At 37.1% G+C, this 17,183-nt stretch overlaps 1 protein-coding gene across 1 annotated transcript in view; it reads left to right on the forward strand.

The window, feature by feature from the left end:
* The window catches only part of LOC143245256 (GTPase-activating Rap/Ran-GAP domain-like protein 3), a 661,441-nt gene that overhangs the window by 570,906 nt on the left and 73,352 nt on the right, over positions 1 to 17,183 (forward strand). The window lies entirely within an intron of this gene.

Here is a 17,183-nt window from a genome sequence, read left to right on the forward strand (position 1 = left end):
TGAAAGACCTACATTGTTGTTTACATGAAATCAGTGAATGCTTTCTTTTCATTACTGCAAGAAACTTCAGTACTTCGAAATTATTTAAAACAAAAAATTAAAACTTTTTTGTTCTAAATAGATTCGTTGCTTTTTACCCGGCTTTGTAAATGCGCTGTGTTAAGTTGCATATTACTAACATGAGGGTGTAACTAATTACAAAATAAAAGTTGAAGAGTTGCATAGTTTTGTGTTAAAACAGGGGAAGTTCGTATGACGTAGTTCAGGCTACTATTCAGGAACTACCTTTCGCAAAATTAGTAGTTTTTGATACTTATATACAAACGTGTGTTTCACACACCGTAGAACAACTATGAATTTGATTTAGCGTTTTCGTTGTTTCAGCATCACCTTATCACTTAATTTACAATAGTTAGATGGTCCCCAAACGGATATGTATATAATTCACTAAAATGTGTTGATGACGTAACTGGATAAATTACCTTTAGCCCTTGTTTACTTTGTTTTACACTGTTTGAACATGAGGACAGTTCATTTTCCTGTTTCAGGGGGGCCAACAACTTCGCGATAAATCAAATTAAACGTTTTCTTCTTGCGTTAGAAAACGTTATTCCCATAACCAACACGAGCGTGACAGCTGCACTGCTTAATATACTGAGTAGATTTGTCTGACAAACACAGTCTGGGCAATATTTAAACAAATGGAGAATTCCCACCACGTTAAGAAGCACTCCAATCAACTGTTCTCTGTCCAAAAGCACTTACACTGAGCGTTCTAGACTTGAAATGCCTCAATGTATATTACCACATAGTTTTGGAGAGCACGCTTAAAGTTTGGTCTCGCATTTCCACTTGCTCCGTTTCACAATTTCAGATACTATGCAACACTTTATTATAACAACAAATTGGAAAAGCTTTCGATTATTCAAGTTCTAGAAAACCTTATTTCATTCGTTTTAATTAATGTATTCTCTTCGGTTCGACAGATGTGTTTCTTTCTTCTCCATTGGTTGGTTTTTATTAAACACAAATCCACACAGTGGGCCATCTGTGCTTTGCTCGCCACTGGTATGGAAAACCGATGTGGGACGGGGGTGTGGGGTCTTCTGTCACTTAATGTGTAAGTAGTGTTAATGTCTTAAAGGTGAATTTTCAACAAATTTAATAATTGCCTTAGAAACTGTACTTTGGTTAGGTATAATTCCTACGTGGTTGTCATATTTTTAAACACTTTAGTTTTTGAGTAAAAAATGAAACAAAATATGCGGGTTCTCGAACTCAAGTTCTTCTCGGTCGTTCGGCTGTTTCCGTGACGTTTTACAACTATGACGTAATAGTTGCCAAACACGCTTCGTTGCGCACCGACCATTTTGTTCCTTTCAGTGCTGGTGTTTTATGTAAGTCTATCGGTGCTTTTTTCGAATTACATACTTTGTGAGACTCTTTTTGTCTTGATATTGCCACTTTATGTTTGTTTTATGATAACATGGTTTACTGCGTTGCTTATGGTTGTAAAAACGGTTCGGCATCGGACAAAAACTTCTTTTCGTTTCCGTTCAAGGAGAAGGAACCGACAAGGGGGCGACAGTGGGTGCGGATGGTCAATAGGAAGAACTGGATTTCTTCATACCATGTAAAGCTTTGTCAAGATCACTTTGAACGCTCATGATTTGTGTCGGATCTCACTGTTTGGAATGACTTGAGATGACTAAGTAGGATCATAGTTTTGGATAAACAGTATCTTTAATTGTAGGTTAAACTCAAATATACTATTTTAGGTTTAACTGCATCTTGAAAAATACACACTCGTGATTTGGCTCCTCATCATTCAAGTCAATAAATTCATAGTATGATGCTTCCAAGACATCGATATTTAGGCAATTTCCATCAAAGCCTCGAGTTTGGGTAATGCAATCTTCATATTTTAATCGGTTTGACACCTTGTCGTATGAGCGACAACAAACGCACTCTCTCCTGGTTGGCATGTGCTCGCATAAACCACACCTACACCTTGCACAAACATACGGAATATATCATATAAATTATACATTTATGGTAAATATTAAATTAACTATTCAGACTGCTACATCTAGTTTGATTTTATAGACAGAATTATGACGTACAATTAAAATTCATTTTGTTGTGAATCATAAATACCCGGTACAATGATTGTGGTAGGGCCGAGTATTAGTTACCATATTCAGCAAAGTATAAACAAACAGAACCCAGTCTGCGATACCAATAATTTATAAACACCAGACAAGTTTTGAGATGCTTCAAGCTGCACGTGAAATAATACAGACCATATTTGTTGTCATGACTTAGGCTTACCATTCTTCCACTGGAGGTATGACCGACTCGCAACCGGCCGGGGCGCTCTCAGTGTCACTCACAGTTCCGCTACTCTCGCTCGTGGAACTGTCCTCATCACTAGAACTTGTCAGATCTGTGTCAAAAGTAACTGTTCTAGGTTCGTTCAGAGTAGGTTCGAATTGATATGGTGCTACTCAACACTGTTCAGAACACAAAGTCAAAACAGACTCCGCCTCTGTTTCTCTGTATACACTGGCCATGTTTATTTACATTCAACGCGCTGGCGTTGGCGGTTTGTTTGGCAACTATTACGTCATGGTACTTCTCCTCGCGGCAAACGTAAAAACTAAAACGTTCGGACTGCCGCTCGGAAAGGGCTTTTTCTGCACCAAGTTCCATGTTTCATTTATTAGCACATATTTTTTATAAAAAAATGTGAACCTGCAAAATTAATCAGTATAAGTAGTCCTAAAACTGCAAAATTTTCTTTTTTCTGTAAAATTCACCTTTAAACAGGTCGTTATAGAAAAAGAACACATTACGATCCAGTTATATTGCATTTCGCACAGAACTACACGAGGGCTATTTGTGCTAGCCGTCCCTACTATAGTAGAGAAAGACTAGAGAGAAAGCAGTTATTCATCAACACTTACCGCCAACTCTTGGACTACTGTTTTACCAACGGATAGTGGGATTGACCGTCACATTATAACGCCCCCACGGCTGAAAGGGTGAGCATGTTTGGTGTGGCGTGGATTCGAGCCCGCGACTGTCAGATTACGAGTCGAGTGCCTTAACCACCTGACCATGACGGGCCATCGGTAGAAGGAAGATTCCGACTCATGGCGGAAACCGAAACGTTGCACAAAAGACATCCGCACGAACCCTATTCTCTCCTTCTTTACAGATGTGTTCTCGTGTTTACAGACAGTACATAAAACTGACTTTTAGTATTAAGTAGTGTTTTATTACGTACAGGGATTTAAGCAAGATAATTATATTCAATTTAAGTTCAATTGGTACTGTGGTAATTAAAGAAAGAATTCCATTTAGTTTGAAGTAGATTCTATTAGATTTGTTTAAAAACGCTTAATAGGCAAATAGGATACGAAGAACGTGCTTACTTGTGTAACCCACAATCTTAATGAAGTCTAGAGTCTGAGCTAATATCACGTATGGTACAGAAGCTGCAGCAGTTCTCGAATCAGTGGATTAATTGGTTTAATCTCCAGACGCAGAGGTCAGAAACAAATTTGCCAAATAATAAAATTCTTATTTTCTTCATTTCGTTAATGTCTTCTTAATAATAATAAATAACAAGTGTTCGAAGCTCATCTTACTGGGCCCGGCATAGCCAGGTGGTTAAGGCACTCGACTCGTCATCTTAGGGTCGCGGGTTCGAGATCTCGTCACACCAAACATGCTCGCCCTTTCAGCCGTGGGGGCCTTATAAAGTTACGGTCAATCCCACTATTTCTTGATAAAAGAGTAGCCTAAGAGTTGGCGGTGGGTAATGATGACTAGTTGCCTTCCCTCTAGTCTTACACTGCTAAATTAGAGACGGCTAGGGCAGATAGCGCTCGTGAAGCTTTGCGCGAAATTCAAGAAAACAAAATAAACATCACCTTATTGTGTTTATACTTTTTTTATTATAAATAATTGAAAACGTTCTTCTGTTACTTTGTTTGTTTGTTTGTTTTATTTCGCTTAAAGCTACATGAGGGCTAACTGTGCTAGCCGTCCCTAATTTAGCAGTGTAAGACTAGAGGGAAGGCAGCTAGTCATCACCACCCACTGCCAACTCTTGGGCTGCTCTTTTACCAACGAATATTGGAATTGACCGTAACATTATAACGCCCCCACCATTGACAGGGCGATCATGTTTGGTGCGAAGGGGACTCGAACCTGCGACACTCAGATTACGAGTCCGAGTCGACTGCCCTAACCACCTGGCCATGCCGGGCTTCTTCTGTTAGTGGAATCGAACACTCTATTTTGTATGTTTAAAGAAGTTTTATGTACGCTAATAGAATGAATGTCGGTACTTCACAACGTGCATGATAGAGAGAGAAATATTGTAATCAGTTTCTCGTTTCCAAATGAAAAGAAAAGAAAGAAATGATCTCTTCTTATGAGAGTCGAAAGATAACTCTCACAGTTGTGTTTTGTCAAATGAAAATACCGCGTTCAATAAACTAGCGCACTCTTTTGAAGACGTAGAATGGAACACCGGTTTATGTTCTTTTTCAAATTTCAATAATATGAGTCGCCCTGTCTCATGGATTTCATAAAAGATGTAATGCTTTGATCGATTTCCTTTAAATGGGGCCCACTCAGGGTCCTTTTCACCCGAAGCAGGAGTCCCGCAGGAAGGGGTTGTTAGCCCTATATTATTTATCATGTACGTGAGTAATATGCCTCTGTCGGACCTAAATTTAGGTTATGCAAAAAAAAACGAGGGAAAATTATCATTTTCCTGGACATTCCTGGATATTCAACATTCTAAACATGTTGAATAAAACATGTCTTTTTTTTTTCCTTTATATTTTCTTAATGGTGACAATAACTACCAATAAAAATTGTCCTTTCTCTAGTCAGTAAATCTATTATAATGTGATTGGTGGGTAGATAAATACCATAACCAATGAGAATGATGTTTCCTAACGAACAGATTTAAATTATAATAATTCATTTTTACTTCAATTATAAATACCGCTCCTAAAATACAGAAATAAAGAAAAACTTATATTTGTTTGTTTGTTTGTTTGTTTTTGACAGTTTTCGTTCAAAGCTGTACAAACTGCTATTGTATTTAGTCGTCTATGATTCTCAGCTGTTTGACTGATGGGAATACAGTCGTTAAACAGCACATAATCCCAACTCTCGAACTGCTATTGTCTGACATAATAGTGGAATTTGACTGTCACTCTTATATCACAGCTACAGCTACAAACTGCTGAAAGTGTTCTTGTGGCAGCGGGACTCGAACTGTGATTTTTTAGATTCACATATCGAGCACCCTATTTAATTGTTTGGCTTGAGAATGAAATAGACTTGCAGGTTAGGCTAGTTTTATATAAAAAGTTATCTAAGCACCAGTTAAGAATAGAAGGGTTTGATATTGTTATAGAAGCGTTCAGCGTTGGAGGACGGTCAAGTTATCATTTTTTATCAGTCACAAAACGCTCATTTCAAAACAAATACTGTTTGTGTTTCGTTATGAAAAGTGAATTAAAACAATCTGTTCAAATGTGCCTAATAGTATCTTTTCCACACCATCCATTACCTGTAAAGGTTTAAATGATTTAGTTATTTTCCTATTCAGGAATATCTAAAAGTAATTTCTGTGGCATGCATCGTTAATGTTCTAAGGTACCTAGATCATATGAATGTCGTAAGACAATAATACACATTAAATATGGCCTGGATCTTGAGCTGCTCTTTTACGAGCAATCATTGATCATATGAATGTCATAAGACAAGAAGATACATTAAATGTGGCCTGGATCATATAAATGTCGTAAGACAAGAATACACATTAAATGTGGCCTGGATCATATGAATTTCGTAAGACAAGAATACACATTAAATGTGGCCTGGATCATATGAATGTCGTAAGACAAGAATACACATTAAATGTGAGTGGAACATGAAAAGTATCGATTTTTTTTTCAAACTGTAAAAGTGCACGTGCATGTGCCAACTTTTCTTATGATTTCGAATATTACAAAACGACATAATTTTTCTTGTTCGACCTCTTCGGGGGAGGGAGGTATCATGTTCGAAATTAACTGAGATTACAGTATTGAATATTCAGTAGAAAATATTAAACACTAGAAAGAAACCACAGCTGTACAGGATGACACACATCAAGTCTCTGTAGTACTGTCGTCGTCGTGTGTGTGTTCCTACTAAATGTTATTTTTGAATGTCTCGTAACTACGTGTTCCTGCTCGTAACTAGTGAATGCTCTAATAAAACTTGTTACTAGGTTGTTTTTGGAAAGTTAAGAGCAAGCCGATGTTTTTTTTTACTTTCAAAACCAAAGCGATGGCCACCAGAATCGACCATCTGGTTATTATTTTCCGACCTCCGCGCTTTATCGTTGGTTTCATCATAAAGTTATCTACTGTGTTTATAACCTTACGACAAATGACCGCAGATGCATAACGGTGTATCAGAATCTCAGGCTGTTCATTTAATATTTCTTTCAGCAATAAAAGCGTTAACTCATATTACTGCCAAGTCAACTATTTTCGTGTCAGGTTTATTTTTACCCACACGGTAAAAAAAAAAAAGCAAAATGTTCAGTTTTCATTACTCATATAGAATTAGTAAAACCTTGGGAGATGTGAAGAAATTCCATTATTCATGATGATACAAAAGTGTAACATAATACGTGGTTAATATTTCATTTTTCAGGACCAAGTAGATTATCCGTTATGAATGTTAATGGTATTTGTCGAGGGAAGAGGGGGTGGGTATATGTGTCCATTGCACTGAAACAGTGAAGCAGAATGTAAGTTTATCGTGAGTGTTTGATACAGAATCTTAATTCTTTTCAATTGTCTTGTAGTCAATTGACCAAGAGCTGATCATGAGACAGCCATTGATTGGCACGTGAACATTAGCTGTCAACGAAACAAGTGCAGGATTTCAAAATTGGAAATATTCGTCATCTATTTTACAGCTGCTTTGAAAGTTTCGCTCAAAAATTGAGAACCACATTTTGAATAATTTATATCTATATTTTGATTATATGTGCATTAATATGACGAAATAGAATAGAATAGAAGTAATTACTATCTTCTTCTTGGACGACTGGTGGGTAGAAATGAAATGTTGTAACGACCATAGTGGTGCCTCTGCTGTACAAAAATGTGTGATTCTAGATAAATAGGAAGGCAAAAATGGATTCGCCGTGGGATGCACTTATAAATAGTAAATGAGCGTGGATACTTATTATAAGGAAGGCCTAGGATTAACACATCCTTGGATGTGACGACCAGCGTTCGAAAAGAAATCTTATCATGGTAAGAAGTAATCTCGAGATGTCTCATCCTTAGAGACTTGCTGACGTCAAAGGTGTGTTGATACAACGAAATTCCTTAATATTAGGGCCTGACTACCGTTTTTATCCGTCGAAAATTAAAAACTCTGTAGAGGTTTATGAACTGATTTTGATGGCGTTTGTTTCACAAATTGATTTTTTTTCCTTTCTCCTCAGCTTTTTAATGAAATTGAAAACTCATAGCGTAACATAACGGATTGTAAACGACAACTTGGACACATCGTGAATTCATAACAACATGACTGTTTCTAATGCAACTTTTTAGGCTAAAAGTTTAATCCAATTGTGTATTAACACTAATTATTAGTCGTTTTTATCCCTCTTCATTATTAACTTGTCTACTGACAAATGAACTCACTATTAAGGTCGAACCATTCATTTAGGCCTAAACACATCGTATGCTGATGATTTTAATCAATACGACCTTAAAACATGTAGGTATCTTTGTACGTTTCCTAAAAACATCCACTCTAATAGTTTTTTCTCTTTCCATAAATCCCACTTCAATAACCAGTTGTGTATATAAATTTTGTTTGTTTTGGAATTTCGCGCAAAGCTACATGAGGGCTATCTGCGTTAGCTGTCCCTAATTTTGCAGTGTAAGACTAGAGGGAAGGCAGTTAGCTAGTCATCACCACCCACCACCAACTCTTGGGCTACTCTTTTGCCAAAGAACAATGGCATTAACTATCATATTATAACGCCCCCACGGCTCAAAAGGCGAGTATGTTTGGTGCGATGGGGATTCGAACCTGCGACCTTAAGATTGCGAATCAAACGATTTAACCCACCTAGCCACGCTTAGCCGTGTATATAAATACTTCCCAAACTTCACTGGGTTGTCTGTATTTCTTACACAATACATTTTGTTCTTGCTGTCCCAGGTTATCTCTAAAATATTGTGTTCTGTCTTCTCATCTTGCAGTTGAAACACCATTGGTTCAAAAAACACAAACAGGGTAGAGACAAAGTATTCTACAGAATACATGGATTTTTGATGATGTACACGTTTCATAATTCATACATCAAATGTAATAACTGCGTAAGAAACCAGATGGTTGTGATAAACAAAACAGAACATTTTGGCTTTGTACCTTGCATATGTTAATAATAATTTATTATAAACATAGCCAATAGGCTTGGGTGGGGCATTCATCCTCATTCTATCCTCTGGGGCGTTTTCTTTTTACTACATCATTGGTTAATTTTTTTTACAATAGTGAGGTAAATATATCTGGAAATTTAAATAGACTTTTAGAATATTTTATTATGCGTTTCGAAATCTGTTTACTCACAGCTTAGCGTGAAAAATATTTTGAAGAAATAAATAATGTATAACCATAGTATATCTGTTTGTGCCTTGGATTTTTTACAAATGCACACTATATACTTTAAGGTATACACATATATATTTTGATAGTATTAGTAGGACTGACACCTGGGGTCAGTTTTTTAACTCATTAACGCCTGGTTTATTTGCTGTTTTTTGTGCCAATTGACAGGGTGATATATCCTACAGCCCTGAACTAGTATCTTTAATCACTGAGTCATATATGTCGATGATTTCAATCTCGGTATTTGTTTTTTTTTTTTAACGTTCCGAGCTGCACAATGGGCTCTCTATACTTTGCTCACCGCGGATATCGAACTCCGAATTTTAACGTTATAAAATTGCCGTTGAGTTACTCTATGGACCGGGTGATGGGTGGTAGGGTGATATATAAACTGATCCATCTAGAAGAATTATCGGACTTTGTTTACGAATTCAGTATGTCACCAAACTGTATGTAACATATGTATCCACCCTCACTCAGTGCTCTGTACTATTATAAATAAGTATATATGCCGGTAAAATAAATGTCTTTTTTTATATTACGCTACAGTTTTCATCTGACACTTAGAATGTTGTCACAGAAGTTTAGAGAAACCGACGAATTCAAACTTATAATCGATATAGAATTAAAAACATTTGTGGAATCTACGCATTTCAACATTACCTCGTCGTTTTTATCGGTGAACTTGTAAGACGTGTCACATTTATTGCTTCTAATATCGTGTAGCCTACCGACTCGGAGGAATACATGTCCTGGTGTTGATTTGTACCGACTCGCAGGAATACATGTCCTGGTGTTGATTTGTACCGACTCGCAAGAATACATGTCCTGGTGTTGATTTGTACCGACTCGTAAGAATACATGTTCTGGTGTTGATTTGTACCGACTCACAGGAATACATGTTCTGGTGTTGATTTGTACCGACTCGCAGGAATACATGTCCTGGTGTTGATTTGTACCGACTCGTAAGAATACATGTTCTGGTGTTGATTTGTACCGACTCGCAGGAATAAATGTTCTGGTGTTGATTTGTACCGACTCGCAGGAATACATGTCCTGGTGTTGATTTGTACCGACTCGCAGGAATACATGTCCTGGTGTTGATTTGTACCGACTCGCAGGAATACATGTCCTGGTGTTGATTTGTACCGACTCGCAGGAATACATGTCCTGGTATTGATTTGTACCGACTCACAGCTAAGTTATATTCTCAACTACTTTGAGTCGGTACGAATCATTACTGACATGAGTATCAACAGTGAACATGGTGTGAATAAAAGTGTTTTATATTGTAAATCCACGGGTTCTTTTATTTTATCTTTATCAAGGTTCAAACCTGAAGAGAAAAGCACCTATTTTATTTTCTCGTTAACAAGGATCAAACTTGAAGGGAAGAGCACCTATTTTATTTTCTCGTTATCAAGGTTCAAACCTGAAGAGAAGAGCACCTATTTTATTTTCTCATTATCAAGGTTCAAACCTGAAGGGAAGAGCACCTATTTTATTTTCTCGTTATCAAGGTTCGAGCTTGAAGGGAAGAGCACCTATTTTATTTTCTCGTTATCAAGGGTCAAACTTGAAGGGAAGAGCACCTATTTTATTTTCTCCTTATCAAGGGTCAAACTTGAAGGGAAGAGCACCTATTTTATTTTCTCCTTATCAAGGTTCAAACCTGAAGGGAAGAGCACCTATTTTATTTTCTCGTTATCAAGGTTCAAGCTTGAAGGGAAGAGCACCTATTTTATTTTCTCTTTATCAAGGTTCAAACTTGAAGGGAAGAGCACCTATTTTATTTTCTCGTTATCAAGGTTCAAACTTAAAGGGAAGAGCACCTATTTTATTTTCTCGTTAACAAGGATCAAACTTGAAGGGAAGAGTACCTATTTTATTTTCTCGTTATCAAGGTTCAAACTTGAAGGGAAGAGCACCTATTTTATTTTCTCGCTATCAAGGATCAAACTTAAAGGGAAGAGCACCTATTTTATTTTCTCGTTAACAAGGATCAAACTTGAAGGGAAGAGCACCTATTTTATTTTCTCGTTATCAAGGTTCAAACTTAAAGGGAAGAGCACCTATTTTATTTTCTCGCTATCAAGGATCAAAGTTGAAGGGAAGAGCACCTATTTTATTTTCTCGTTAACAAGGATCAAACTTGAAGGGAAGAGCACCTATTTTATTTTCTCGTTATCAAGGTTCAAACTTGAAGGGAAGAGCACCTATTTTATTTTCTCGCTATCAAGGATCAAACTTGAAGGGAAGAGCACCTATTTTATTTTCTCGTTTCAAGGTTCAAACTTGAAGGGAAGAACACCTGTGTAACCTAAGAGGAACTGAACGTTGCAGTATGCTGTTGTAACCGCTTGTAAAAAAAACAACAACTAATTCGTATTTTGATCTGTCTACCGTTTGCAGGGAAGATGTTTCAAAACGATTTCAGGTTCTTTATGAAATTTTAAAGGATTTGTTCTTTTGACTGTTCTCGCCGAGACTTGGATCTTGGTTTCTACCATACAGTTATACCAACAGTTTGTGTAACTTGTCAGGCCTAACAATGCCGAAGCACATTCTCGGCCTAGCTGTTTAAAATGTGTTGAAATTACAACAGAGGGCATTAAATCATAATATAATATTTTATAAAATATAAACAAGATTCTGACTCTCCTCTGTTTTTTTAGCGTGTGTGTTTCGTTAGCTGCTCAGTAATGACCAAAGATCATAAGTTTTGATGTGCAAAAAGGAAAGTTTTATTATTTTAGTTACGTTCGTTTGTTTGTTTCAAAATTTCGCGCAAAGTTACGAGAGGGCTATCTGCGCTAGCCGTCTCTAATTTAGCAGTGTAAGACTAGAGGGAAGGCAGCTAGTCATCACCACCCACCGCCAACTCTTGGGCTACTCTTTCACCAACGAATAGTCGGATTGACCGTAACGTTATAACGCCCCCGCAGCTGAAAGGGCGAGCATGTTTGGTGCGACGGGGATTCGAACCCGCAACCCTCAGTTTGCGAGTCGAACGCCTTAACCCACCTGGCCATGCCGGGCCATTTTTTAGTTTAGAAATCGCGTGTATAGAATGCGAACTAATAAGTAAAAGGTATTCGGAGATATGATGAAATTCGTAATGTGTGATGTGAGATTTGATTTTTCACATGAACTGCTGCGTCTTTCTAATTACAAACTAATCCATTTGTACATTCAAGGCTTAAATCCGGACGCTGAGGTTCAACTTTCTTGCTACACGTAACTAGGACACAAAATTTTTCAATGCTTAATCGTTGAGACGCATGTCTTTTGTTACAGAAATAAGATCTTCTAAACCTGGCGGGTCGTACGTTTCAAGGATAACTGTTGAGTTAGAGATGCGTGATCGATCCAGACGAAGTTTCGCGTAGTTTCTACAAAAGAATATTTCATATACGTTTTTAAACAAACAGTTGAAATTAATACTGGAATACTCAGCTGCACTTTGGAACGTAAATATCGTGACCTGTTCGTGAATTGATAGATAATTAAAGCGCTGTAGCAAGGTGTTACAATCCGTTCTCAATCTGTTTAGCTCGGCATAGCCAGGTGGTTAAGACACTCGACTCGTAAACCGAGGGTCGCTGGTTTGAATCCCCGTCACACCAAACATGCTCACCCTTTCAGCCATGGGGGCGTAATAACGTGACGGTCAATCCCACTTTTCGTTGGTAAAAGAATATCCCAAGGGTTAGCGGTGGGCGGTGATGACTAGCTGCTTTCCCCCTCGTCTTAAACCGCTAAATTAATGACAACTAGCGCAGATAGCCCTCGTGTAGCTTTGCGCGAAATTCATAAAACAAACTTAGTTTTTTATCTTAAAGATCCGTTGCATCTAGCCTCCCCAGTGGCTCAGCGGTATGTCTGCGGACTTACAACGCTAAAAACCGGGTTTCGATACCCGTGGTGGGCAGAGCACAGATAGCCTATTGTGTAGCTTTGTGCTTAATTCAAAACAACAACAACAAACGTTGCATCTAAGGCATTGGTCAGTCTTCACGTGACAGTACACTCACTGAGATGGAAAATGATTTCATTACTTTAAAACAGTTTGTTAGTATTGAAGTAAGAGAACACATTAAAACTATGTAACATAAAGATACAAGAATTATTTGAAACTAAGTTGTCATATAAATGTCTTTGATTTTCAGGCTTTCTCATAACTCGAGAATAAACAGTAAGAAGATCTACTACCTGATTTAAATAACATCAATTAGTGCCATAACATGAATTAGTACCATAAAATTAATAAGTACCTCAACATTAATGAGTACCATCCCAGTAATAACCACCATGATATTAATAATTACCATAACATGAATTAAAACCATAAAATTAATAAGTACCTCAACATTAATGAGTACCATCCCAGTAATAACCACCATGATATTAATAATTACCATAACATTAGAAAGCACCATAACATGAATTAGTACCATAAAATTAATAAGTACCTCAACATTAATGAGTACCATCCCAGTAATAACCACCATGATAATAATAATTACCATAACATTAGAAAGCACCATAACATGAATTAGTACCATAAAATTAATAAGTACCTCAACATTAATGAGTACCATCAGTAAATAACCACCATGACATTAATAATTACCATAACATTAGAAAGTACCATAACATTAAGTACCATTTAGCTGTACATTATGTTATTACTGTCCACTTTTGTAATTGATTTATTATTATTTTTGAGATTCGTGAATTTCTTTAACCATCAAAACATGTTGTTAAACAAACTCTTAACCACAAGAAAAATACAGTTCATAAAAACTTAAGTGTATTAATACAACGTCCACACGTACGATTAATGGACTCGTATGTTCACAAGCTCTCAACATTCGCTGAACACGTTCTTGCTCAGCTTACAACAAAGAAAAACACAACCTTACCAACATTTATTATAAAGTATCACCCAATACTCAGACTGTGGAGAACATTCGAAATATGGAACGTGAATTTCCATCAGGTTTAAAATGACTGAAACTACATCGTATGAAAAAACCACGTTTTTTTACTATACCATTAATATAGTCACTACAAAAATGACCATACATTGCCAGTAATAATACAGGTATATATATATTTGTAAATACATTTTCACATATTATATTTTGACTGAACTAAAGAACATACGAGAACAACAGAAATCTGAAACATCTGTTCGTGAATTGAAAGATAATGAAAGCGCTGTAGCAAGGTGCTACAATCTGTTCTCAATCTGTTTAGCTTGGCATGGCCAGGTGGTTAGGGGAGTCGACTCGTAATCTGAGGGTCGCAGGTTCGAATCCCCGTCCCGCCAAACATGCTCGCCCTTTCAGCCGTGGGGGCGTTATAATGTTACGGTCATTCCCACTATTCGTTGGTAAAAGAGTAGCCCAAGAGTTGGCGGTGGGTAATGATGACCAGCTGCCTTTTCTCTAGTTTTACACTGCTAAATTAGGGATGGCTAGCGGAGATATCTCTCGTGTAGCTCTGCGCAAAATTTAAAACAAACCTAACTAAATTAGTACTGAATTTAGGCCCGGCATGGCCGAGCGTGTTAAGGCGTGCGACTCGTAATCTGAGGGCCGTGGGTTCACATCCCGGTCGCGCCAAACATGCTTGCCCTTTCAGTCGTAGGGGCGTTATAATGTGACGGTCATTCCCACTATTCGTTGGTAAAAGAGTAGCCCAAGAGTTGGCGGTGGGTGGTGATGATTAGCTGCCTTCCCTCTAGTCTTACACTGCTAAATTAGGGATGGCTAGCACAGGTAGCCCTCGAGTAGCTTTGTGCGAAATTCAAAAACAGTACTGAATTTTTCCACTCACAAAAACTAACAATGATTTGTTTGTTTGATATATTTGCACTACGTTCATTACGTTTTGATAGTAAGCACGCCTCGAGTGTTAGTTTAATGTAAATGTCATAGTTCCATCAACAGAAACAATATCTTCTTGCTCCTAGATAAACGGTTGTTAACGGATACCATTTACTGTGTTTCCAGGTGCAACGTGTGGAGACATCACGTAACGTTCTTGGCATGCGCTTGTTTCGTGAAATTGCTTCCCATCATTGTTAAAGCAAAATTCTGGTGACGAGAACAATACACTTACGTTTATCGATCTGTAATGCATGTAGATCAGAACACAAGAGGCTTAAGAAACAGTCTTAAATTGAAATTTCTTCTCTCTGCTTTCGGCACGAAAAAAAAATGCATATGAGAGAGATATAGCTTTCAGTTAACTAAAGTTATTTACGCTAATTATAATTGTTTAACAGTTAAAGTGAAATCTCTACAATTTTATACGCCTATGCCATTTATTCCAACAGCACGATAATATAATATTTTACGCCCATAAACGTTTCAGCAGTTGCCAATAGATGGAAGCACACAATGAAACTTGTCTTGAGCGCAAATAATACTGTACTATCTAGTTATCAAACAATAATGTACGGTCTCCCATCTATCCAGTTATTAAATAATACTGTACGGTCCTCCCATCTATCCAGTTATCAAATAATACTGTACGGTCCTCCCATCTATCCAGTTATCAAATAATATTGTACGGTCCTCCCAACTATCCAGTTATCAAATAATACTGTCGGGTCCTCCCATCTATCCAGTTATCAAATAATACTGTAGGGTCCTCCCATCTCTCCAGTTGTCAAATAATACTGTACGGTCCTCCCATTTATACAGTTATCAAATAATACTGTGTGATCCGCCCAACTATCCAGTTATCAAACAACACTGTATGGTCCTCCAGACTATCCAATTATCAAATAGTACTGTACGGTCCGCCCAACTATCCAATTATCAAACAACACTGTATGGTCCGCCCGACTATCCAGTTATCAAACAACACTGTATGGTCATTCAGACTATCCAGTTATCAAATAATACTGTACGGTCCTCCCATCTATCCAGTTATCAAACCTTTCACAGCTGATGATAAAATGAGAATCATTAGTTCTTCTTGTATGTTTTTGAACTATTTGTCGGGGGATTTTTTATGCCTACTGTAAATACCATTTTTACATGTTAATATTTTAATTATAATAACATTTTTGATATGACCTTAAACTCAAATAAACTTATTAAAGTGTTGCCAAGCACAAATTATGTAACTTTGTTTTGTTTGTTTCTAATTTTAAGTTTGTTTTGAATTTCGCGCAAAGCTACTCGAGGGCTATCTGCGCTAACCGTCCCTAATTTAGCAGTGTAAGACTAGAGGGAAGGCAGCTAGTCATCACCACCCACTGCCAACTCTTAGGCTACTCTTTTACCAACGAATAGCGGGATTGACCATCACATAATAACGCCACCACGACTGAAAGGGCGAGTATATTTAGTGCAATCGGGATTCGAACCCGCGACCCTCGGATTACGATTCGAACGCCTTAACCCACCTGGACATGCCGGGCCTTTCTGGTTTTAAAAAGGGGAATGAATATGTGAACATTAGTTATCGATTTTAACTTAATCAAAATATGGATTTGTATCTCGAGGAAATATTGTAAACACTATAACCAGCCTAGTGTATTTAGAGTCCCTAGATGTAGGCTTACAGACATATTTACATTTTTATTCGAGTTGTTTCTGTACTTTTGTGACGACCCCTATCTTTTTTTTAAATTTTAAATTTTCACTGTCTTGTTTCCTCAGGTAATTTATGTCCATTTATGGAGAAGGAGTTCCAAGCTACATACGTGCATATGCATTCAGTTTAATATTAAATGTTTTTTTACTGATGAACTGGCTGTTGTTGTTTTTTTTCACCCACCACTATTTACTGAATGAGATGGTTTATACACGAAATCAGACAAATCTACCGTGGTAATCGTTTAATCTTAGAAAACTCACTATAATCCATAATAATAAGTCTGAGGCACATTTATGGAAATACACATTGTTTACGCTAATAAACTGAAATGTTTACGACTGGTATAACGGCGTTTAAATGGCTTCGAAGAGTTTGTGTTGGTTGGAAAGAAAAAACTTAGAAAATCTTATATGGTGGAAATCTCGACGTTCAAGACCCATAAATAGTTCTACAACCTTCGCAGGAGTTTGTTCAGTAGCTGTGCATAGATTTTGACGGAGTATAGGTAGTAGTTTTTTTCTGAAGGCTTTGGTTGGATTCATATATTCATAGCTGGTACAACAACAACAATCATAATACGGAGAACAAATAAACGTGTTACGAATTTTGTTTGACAATCGGAAAATAAACTTTTCGGCTAACGTGAATATTTAAGCAGACTTAGCCATTCAAATAAAGCATATTGATGTTGTTTTTTTTCAAGTTCAAGCCTGCTTTTTAAGCTGATTTAGCCCCTATGTTCTATGATATTTTTTGTAAAATTTCTGTTACGATCCACAATAGTGGTTCATGATAATAGGTGAGCAAACAAAGATTTTTATTTTGATTGATTGTTTTAAATTTCG

This window comes from Tachypleus tridentatus, chromosome 2 (assembly GCF_004210375.1).
Source record: "Tachypleus tridentatus isolate NWPU-2018 chromosome 2, ASM421037v1, whole genome shotgun sequence".
Classification (NCBI taxonomy): domain Eukaryota; kingdom Metazoa; phylum Arthropoda; class Merostomata; order Xiphosura; family Limulidae; genus Tachypleus; species Tachypleus tridentatus.